The sequence below is a fragment of the Dipteris shenzhenensis genome, chromosome 25, assembly GCF_047967505.1.
Source record: "Dipteris shenzhenensis isolate YYH24624 ecotype China chromosome 25, Dip_SZ_1.0, whole genome shotgun sequence".
NCBI classification, from domain to species: Eukaryota; Viridiplantae; Streptophyta; class Polypodiopsida; order Gleicheniales; family Dipteridaceae; genus Dipteris; species Dipteris shenzhenensis.
In genome coordinates, this window is record NC_141620.1 from 36,434,833 (window position 1) to 36,444,801 (window position 9,969).

The window sequence follows — 9,969 nt, forward strand, 5'->3', positions numbered from 1 at the left end:
TCACTTTTGGAAAATTTTGAACAGGTTTACAGTAACAAGAGCGGCTTCTTAATTCAACTTTAGAAAAAAAATCTATTAGTTTATAAGTAAAGAGGGGTGGTTTTATTGGGAAAAAAATTTAGTTGAAGGGTTTTTTTAGTACCCCTTGAACGCACGTAATACCTAGGATTTCTTAGTAGTGCACCCCCCAAGCTAGGGCCATGCCTTGGTCTCTTCTCTATAATTAAAATTATAAGGGGTGCGTGTGAGAGAGGGTTTTTTGCTCTTTTAGCTCTTGGAGTAAAGGGGGGGGAGGAGGACACTACACCTTGTGTACCAAGTGCATTAAGGGCTCATCCTTCAAAATAAATTCTCACAGGAAAGTTTGATTCTTCTTGCAACATTAGGCAAAAAGTATATGTGGACTTCAACACTACTAGACAAGGACCAACAATTAGCACGCACATGGTGCTAATCATCAAGTAATCAAAGTGAGATTTGTTAAGTGTCGCTATATAATGACTTTAGGCAAACGTCGCTATATAGCGATGTTTAAAGAGCGTCGCTATATAGCGACACTTATTAGACTTGTAAATGGTTACTATATAGCGACACTTATTAGGTTTGTGAATGGTCGCTATATAGCGACACTGAGACAGTTTTCTATAGCGACATTTTACGAAGAGTGTTTTTTCTCATACCGATCTTAAAAGATAGTTTTTTCCAATGATAATTTTTTTTTTCTTTTCAAACATGTTTGATCCTTTGAGAGTAAAAGTACAAGAGCATGTACATCAAGCCTTTGAAGCTCATATATTCATGTCCAAGTTTGAGATGAAAAAAATCAATGAAGAGCATTTACATCAATGGCTTCGTCCTGAGCTAAATCTAACGCACCAAACAAGTCTATCGCTAACTCTATACCGAGTTGATCTCCTATATCATCATCGTACTCTAGCATCGTACGTTCACCTAAGAGTACTTGATCATCTTCTTCAATAAAGTATGGTGATTCTTGATGATCGTCATCTTCTTCCTCAATATCATGATCTCTATCTTCCTCCCATACGATGTCATTATGCGCATCTTCCTCTTGGCTCATATTGTGATCTTCACCTTCTTCGTTAGATCCATCTGGATCAATTGAATCCAGCATTGGTAGTGGCATCTCCATATCCACATCTCTATCTTCAAAATTTTACTTACTTCATGGTGCAACTTGGATCATGTACCACCATCTTGGATCAGAATGATCCAGATGAAAAACCACCTATATTGAAGATGGGTGCCAAATGCCATCAATTACATATATGAAATTATGCTTAAGTACATTCTTTAAAAACAAAAGCTTCGATTCATTAAATCATTAGTATGCACCTGCTCACAATGCTCGGGAAGAACAAAAGTATCACTTTCATCGGTCCAAAGTTTGGTGGAGTCTATTGCAAAGAAATTGCTATTGTCTTTTCTCACTGTCACATGGGAACCGTTGTAAGTAGTTCTAAACCATTTTACATCAAAAATGAAAATACTAAATCATCTAAAATCAATTTCATAGATTTCACATATGGTTCCATAATAATCCAACTATGAGGTGAGAAGATTGGTATCCGAAGCACTTGCTCGCCTATCTTGTGTGAAGTTAGCCATGACTCCACAATCATACGTCACTCTCTTTGAATCGATGCGTTCCTTGCGAAAATGTCATCCATATGACCATAATGGACTGTACTTTTTGTACTGCAAAAGAGCATAATTAAAACAATGAAGATGCATCTATTTTATAGCGTATATTGCCACAAATAATTACCTAATTACGTCAAGAGATAAGAAACTTACATGCATCATATATCCAGATGATAACTCTCGCTCGCACTCATTTATTGTCTCTCCATTGCGTTCGGCTTTACGTATAGCCAGTTGTAGCCAATCAAGTGGCATGTGAGTGGGGAGAAGGGCGAGATCCCATGGATATGGTTGCGATCGCCTGTACATTACTCTGAATCTCGTCCTTGCATTTATTCTTTCTACTTTGGCCGCTTCATATCTCTCAATCCACTTCTGCGTCTCCTTGCTATTGAGGATACAAAACTTATTGAATTTCTCCATTCGCTCTTCGCTCATCTTTCTTTCAATCCCTTTTCCTTGGGGAACCTCGCCAATGATGCGATCATCATCCTTGTTATGCCAAGCTTCTGGCATATCGGGATCCATACAAGAAGCTCCGTGATATATACTAATGACTTTGCAGAAGCCATCCCTCTACCGTGCTTGCTTTTGGTCTTGCTCTTTGTCTTACAAATCCATTCAAAGTTTTCATAAAACCGCTCGAGAAAAAACATCCACCGATTATGAACGGTACCTGCAATGGCCACCTCATCAACTATGTGCATAAGCAAGTGCACTTGAGTTGTCATAATGCTCAAGGGAAAGTGCTTCTCAAGCAAGCATATGGCTTTGATGGATTCCACCCTAGCCTTCTCGATGGTCGATATGGAGATTTGAGATATCCACCTATTTCACATGCCCATGTAAGATATATTCATAATTAGTCTATAGATTATTCAGATTAATTGAAGAAAATGCAATCAATGCGATTTGACAATAAGCATACCTCACAATACCACTGATCTTGAATATAGCATTTCTAACATCTTCTGTAAGCACCCTTTTATTGTAATTGGGAGGATGAACTATCAAAGCAACAAAGAAGTCATGTCAATAATATAACATAATCATAATTACACTAACGCATCATGATTATCGGTACACTAATCCTACAGCTTAGAATACCTGTAAGACCTTATGCTAATCATGGGATTGAGCCCACTAAGGTTATTGTCCTTTAAAAATGCTCCTTTCAAGCAATGCATGTACCTTGTGGGGGTGTTTGAAAAGAGGCAATGTCTGCCTTGACCGCTGCCTCCTCTCTCGTGGAGAGGATCCATGTTGCTTTCGGGAGGATAACTTTTCCCGAAGCACGCACTTGGGGCCACAAACGAGCCATCCTATTCATAGCACACAAGTCTTCTCGCACTCCTCTCGAGTCTTTGGAACCAACCAAGTGTGCCCAAATAGTAGCCCCCACATTTTTGAAGATATACATGGGATCCAAGAGATGATTGATTTGTAACTGACCCCAATAAGGAAGCTCGTGAAAGATCGATAGCCTCTTCATACCACGAGGAGGTTCCTCTCCATTCACCCTCCAAGCTTGAATCTAGTCACCAGTGTTGCTATATAGCGACGCTGGTGAGCGCTTAAACCCGAAACCCCGTGCGATGCTCTCTTTCACATCTCTATTGCAAGAAAAGCAAAAATCTCTCCTCCCACCTTATATTCGATGACCTCGCTTTCCTCCTCTCTATTCCCCACTCTTCACCCCTACCCAACCCCTCTCCCAATACTTGTGCTCCCTCTCCACCCTTCTCCCTCTCTGCTTGTGTGAAAGGAAGTTTTTCAAGAAGGCGAGTCTCTTTAAGCAATGTAGGTTCATTTTTTGTGAGATTTCGTTTTGTGAGTATTGAAGTATGTTTTTCCTTGTATTGCTAAGGCTATGTGCTAATTTTCATGCTTGATTTTCAGAGGTTAAGGACAGAAAACGAGGTTTGGTGAAAGAAAGAAGACTCACCTCTTCTCTTTTTAGTATTTCTCTTCCTCCTCTTTCTCCTTGTTTGTAAGCTTATGCTTTCTCCTTGTTTGTAGGCTTATGCTTGTGTCCTCATTCCAATCCCTTTGAGAAGTTGCTTCTCTAAACTCCTCCTTTCTCTAACTAGTTATCTGAAAAATGGTATGTTTCCTCTCTTTTGTAGGGCCCAGTCCACGAAACACTGAGCGGGACTTTTCCAGGTAAGAAAGTGCTTTCTCTTTTTTCCTTTTGTTATTTTCGTTATTTGCATTGGCCTGCAATAGGCAACTAGTGCCTTATGCACTAGCTATAATGATGGGCATAGGAACCCTTTCTTCCCCTCTCTTCTCTTATTCTCTCTTCTTCCCCTCTTTTCCTCTTTTCCTCTCTCTTTCCCCTCCTCTTTCCCTCATATGCTCATGCATAAGCATAAGCATAATATTTCTCTCTTTTTCTCTTATGCATATGTTTTTTTTGAGAGCCTCTAGAGGCATGCATGGCTCAGAGGAAGAGGTTTGGGACCCCTCACACTTGATGCTGATTATGAAACTTGGTAGCTTGTGATTGCTGAACAAACACACTCATGCTCTTCTTTAAATTCCTTTACTCATTTTTGAGACATCAAGAAGGTGCCATTAAAAAATATCCTTGTAGATTTCATAAAGAAATATGTAATAATGGACATGTATTCAATAGAAGGGGTTTTGTTTTTTGGAGGTATACATCCATTAGGTTTTTTTCAATCAACAAGTACATTTACATGGAAAATGGATACTTTTATCATCTCAAAATTTGTATAAGGAGTGTACATAGGTTATAAGAATTTGTAGGGGCATTTCATAAATACCCCATAAATAACATGCTATATGTAGTTTTTAAATAATGCATGCCCCTAGAAATTTTCTTTGTCAAACTTCCCTCCAAATTGGCATATGAAAAGTAATAGTAGCACATTTGCTTACTTGGATGAGGAAAACATAGAATACTAAATGGGATGACTAAAGTAAAGGTCTAGTATTTTGTGTATTTCAAGCACCATTGACAATTGACAAGAAACACTTTGTACTATAGGTAGTCTCGAGTAAAAAGACGGAGCACAAATACGTTCATGTTATTCTTAAAAGCCAGACAAAAATTTGATAACCAAAAAAACTTTATGGATATACGAACCTCCAAGCAATCTTAGTGTGCGTCTAGGAATTTTCAAAGAAACTACTCAATTTCAATTTAAGAGTGTACCACATTGATTCATGCATGGGATATGATGACAGGATATGTGATGCATCATATTGGTTGGGTTTATTACATAAAAATTTTATATATCATGTGTGTTTAAGGGGATTACTAAACTTCCTAATCTCTAATGAAATAAAAAAGAACTCGTTTCCTCTATATAAACTTATGCATTAAAAAACCCTGGGCCCTTATGTAAGAAGAAAGGATTTCTCCCTGGCCTCCAAGTGGGCTTGTTAGCACTATATGAGTCACTAACGGGTAGACTATAGTGCTTAAATGGCTTATTTAATGGAGAGTTGGCTTCAAGTGTTTCTGATTTGCAACATATTTCAATAAGATATTAGATTACTATTTAAAATAATGTTTTTTAAAATCTCCCTTCTCTTTACTAAAGCCTTATAGTCTTTCATACATTATAGTCACATCTCACCTATCCTCTTGTAGCCGTGCCCAAAGCACTCATTCTCTCTTGGTGACATTTGTATGGACGAAACCTTATGAATTTTAATTTTTTGTTTGTGAATTTTTGTTCTTATTGCTACTTGATTGTAAGTGATCAATCTTGGGGGTTCACCAATGAATATGTAAGGTTCCATGTGCATTTATTAGAGATAAGTTTTTAGTCAAACAATTTACACATATTGTATATAATAATACTTACTTAAGTAATTTCTCATCTCAATTGTAAAAATATTAATGTTTATTAAGGATTGGGGTCAAATACCTATGTACACCTAAGCTTATCTATATTATCCCTTCAGATGGACATGCTATCTAGGTGATCAATAGGATGGAATCTTTGTGCATATATTTGACAATGAATAACATATACCATGTAGCTACTTATAAAGAAAATTTGTCATTTGAAAAATTTCAATGACGTTTTCTCTTTTTTCGTTTGTTTTGTTTTGTATTGTTTTTTGTTTGGGGGGGGGAGGTGTTGGGAAAGGGGAGGGGGGGTTGTTAAAAATCTCCTAACTAAAAATGTATCAAAATAGGTCTATAATACTAAGAATAACAAAACATAGTGTCCTCAACTATAGAAAATATCTCCATCAAAAGACCCCATTAAAAGTGTGTATGGGGTAATACTTAATTGGTATTCTATTGTATGCTGTATACTCAAAGTAGTTTCTCCTTAGATTCATGTGTGAATACATATATATTACAAAATCAAAACTAAATAGCTAGTACTCATAGCATAGGCAAGAGGGATTCCAATGTGTGTGACATAGTCTCGATGTTAATAAATTAGGATCTAACATTGATATCATGGCCTCCACATTAATAGGCACAGGCTCCATCCTCTCCAATGTAAGTAACCTATTAAATTAAGCATGCACTTTTTGAAGACATGGACGTGGATTTGGTAAAGCTCTTCCCCGAAAGGTGCTTGAATGGTGTCCCATCACTATGCTGAATACATCTTATAAGCTAATAGCTAAGGCACTTTCCTTGACGATCAAGGAAGTCTACATGAAAGTTGTAGATTATAAGCAGAGAGGCTTCATCAAAGGCATGTGACTTGGATAAATAATCAATCATATTAGGGGTTAAGTTTGATAAGGCCCACGACTGTATTAGGTAGGACTACCTGCTAGCAGTTCTAGATAAATTGGGGTTTGGTTATGGCTTCAGAGACCTAGTAAAATTTCCATTGCCATCTTACCAGTGGTCCTTTGTGTTAATGGTGGAGCGTTGGGTCAGTTCTCCCTCCACAGGTCGATTCATCAAGGGTTCCCTCTACCACCCCTCATGTCTACCATTGGCATAGTACCTCTGATGCATGCGATGAACAAAGAGATTGAAGAGGGTAGAATCTAAGGATTGACCTTTCCTTCAGGTAGGAAGATGATCTTGTAGCTCTTTGCTGACAACACAGTGCCAGTTTCAATAGAGTACAAGGCAAGTGTCAAGAACACCATGAAGATGTTTAATGCCTTTTATGATGTCTCAAGGTCTAGACAAAGTTTTTGTGCTAACAACTAGGTACAATCCTCCCCTAGGGTGGCTGACCAACCTAGGTATGCAAATAATTCAGAGAAGATAGACTATTAGATACCTGGGTGAACCATATACTATGGGTGTGACCCTACATCAAAGATTCAAATGGTTCATGGAGAAGATCAAGGAGAAGCAGCAGAAATGGCATGGTATTTCTTTGAGCTGGAATGCTCGATTTTTGGTCATCCAACATATTCTAGTAGCTTCTACTCCTTTCATTGCTACAGTTTGGAATTTTTGAAAATTACATTAGTAAGAGATCAAATGTTTATCCAAATTGTTTCTTTGGGGTCAAAGGACCATGCAAAAGGAAGATGCATGTGACACCCTGGGAAGCCTTGAAAGCTCTGAAGAAATTGGGGGGTCTAGGGTTATCGAACATTTCTCTAATCTAAGTGCCACGCATGTTTGAAAGATGTGCCCCTTGGGTAGACATCACTAACCAATTCATTGAGAATGGAATGAGTAATGGGGTGGGGAACTAGCCCGCTGATCCAAGCTGGTATGATAAGCTAGTCTCAGAGCTCTCTATTAAAATCTCACGATTGGATCTAACCACGAGGTTGGTTAGAGCCTAAAAGAACTGCATTGGGGGTTTGAAATGGAAATGGCATAAGGGCCCAAGAGGAGGTTCTAGCTTTGTTCTTAGTTGAAAGTATTTGGTGGAGAATCATGTTTAGGGAAGAGGGGAAATTCTCTTCCCTCCATGATCTGCCACAGGCAAGAAGGCTATATAGGAAGGGAATCCACTGCTAAATGGACCTGTAGGATGCAAGGATTGTCAATTGGTGGGGATGCTTGAGTAGCTCTGAGCCCAATTCACACTCAATCAAGGGGAGATGGATCTTATCACCACCATGTTGGAGAGGATACCGGACAAGGATGATTTTTTCAAGTTAGTTTTGTTAAGAAGATAAAAGTTTATATTGGTGTCAAAAGTTTGTATGCCCTAATAAAAATAAATGTTTGAAACATTCACCAAGATTTGAAAGTTTTATGCAAAAAATGTAAAGTCTCGCCAAGATTTACATTTTTTCATTTAAAATTCAAAAGAAAAAATATAAAAAGGTACTACACTCTACTAATATTGTGAAACTAAAAAAATTATCTTGAAAACTTTTGCTAAGATTTTATATTAATATATAAGCATAGCTTCGATAAAAACATCTGTGATACTGGAAGGATGGCCTTCCAACACAGTGCTCTTCATTGATTGGAGGGTCAATCAATGGAGATTGGGAGGAACATTCCTAAAGAAGATAATTGCCAGGTCAGCCTATCACCATCTACGGCCTCCACAAGGATAGGAGCAGGAGTTAAACAAAAAGTGGGCATTGCGACAAAGCCCAAAGTGGTGGAGGGCTACGTTTCAAGCCAATTGCAAGGGATGTAATGTAGGAAAAGCTTTATTTCTACTTTAGAAAGCATTGCATCCTTAACTAGGGCTAGAACTGTGGATCTCCTCAAGCCCAACTGGATTTGTTAGTGGAACGTTGTCCTATTTCTACCTCCCACACTGTGAGCATTACGGGAGCCTTAATGTAAGGCTAATTGGCCACGAATGCAAATGGGAGGGAACATGCATCCCTTGTTAGCACAAATTGCCACTTTGCTCCAAGAAAAAACTTGGACATTAGTCATGATTTGTGCACAGCTATCTCTACCCTTCTCCAAACTTCTCTTGTAATAACAAGACAATTCCACATTAGATGATAGACATATTCAATTTATTTCCCACAAAGTAAGCAAACACAGCATACTCAACATATATTTGGATAGTTTTCCCATGACTAGTATTCATTGATGCATCACCTTCCAAAGTTAGAATCTAGATTGCCTCCAAATTTCTTACAACCTACGGCTCCACCATGTAGAGATTCACCTAATTGGCCATTTGTGGTTTAGATCCTATAGTAGGGATTTCCCATTCATCAAGAACTGGTAGACTATCTTGCTAGACAACCTCCTTAGACAAGTGTTTCCTAAGAGCCAATGTTTCCTAAATGGTTTCTCCTCCAACTAGTGGAAAGACATGGAATTGCCTACAAAGGCCCTCAAGGGGTCTCCAATCGGGCATTCTTAGTATCTGAGATGTCGTTCTAGATCCTAATTTCTTTCTTGAATAGTCTTCTAGCTTGAGGGAGGTCATGGATTGGAAACAAATCATCCATCTTCCTAGACCATACTCCACCAAACATTCTCGAATAGACTAGCATATCTTCTTAGACCACAACGCCCCTTCCATATTACCATGTCACACAATTTTTCCATGTTCTCACCACCCAAAATCGAATTCGATCCCAAATACATTGTCTACACACCCATCTCTAATGGCAACACAAGAGCAGTTGAAGACTGAGATTCAGATGCTTGCCCATAGGACAACGATGGATCACTTATAGGATTGAGTGACGAAGAAATCTGATCCCATGCAAGCTCAAAATTTATATGCAATCAATATCCCAAATACTTGACTATCTTTACATGAGTTGGCCCGGTCGCGGTAATGACACGGTTAGAGGTTAAATTGATACTTGATCAATTTATCCCTCGAGTGTTTGAAGATCCAGTAGGAAAATGGGAATTATACGAGAAGGTGAGAAATGTAGCCTTGCCCGACAATGGAGAGGTGAACCTTGCACTCTGGATGACTGAATAGAAGGCATCGCAGATATCTAAATTTAGAAAAAACTAGAAGGAGAAAGGGTCCATTGGAAAGGCAACATCCAGTGCCCTGGTCCATATGACCAAGATGGCTAGTGGTCCAGAAGCAAATGCCAACCTAGGCCAAGCTGAAGGGAGAGCACAAATAGAACTATGTACTACATTTGCGAACATGTGCTCCCACACAATACACTTTCCATTGAAAGCATTGACCTTGCACGAACCGGTGGGCAAGGGACGAGAAGGGAAGGTATTCAAGATACTGATTGTGGGTGTCCTAGGTCTTAGGCCAACAAAGTGGTATGTTGGCAAGAGGAGTAATAGAGACGATGCCCATGCTCATCTGGCACTAAAGAATAAGCTAGCGATGACAGTTTTCCATAGAGATGTATATGGGTGCTCACACACCGAAGAGCTATGGGTCGTCACTCCCTTTTTTAATGGTGGAAGTGTGCATG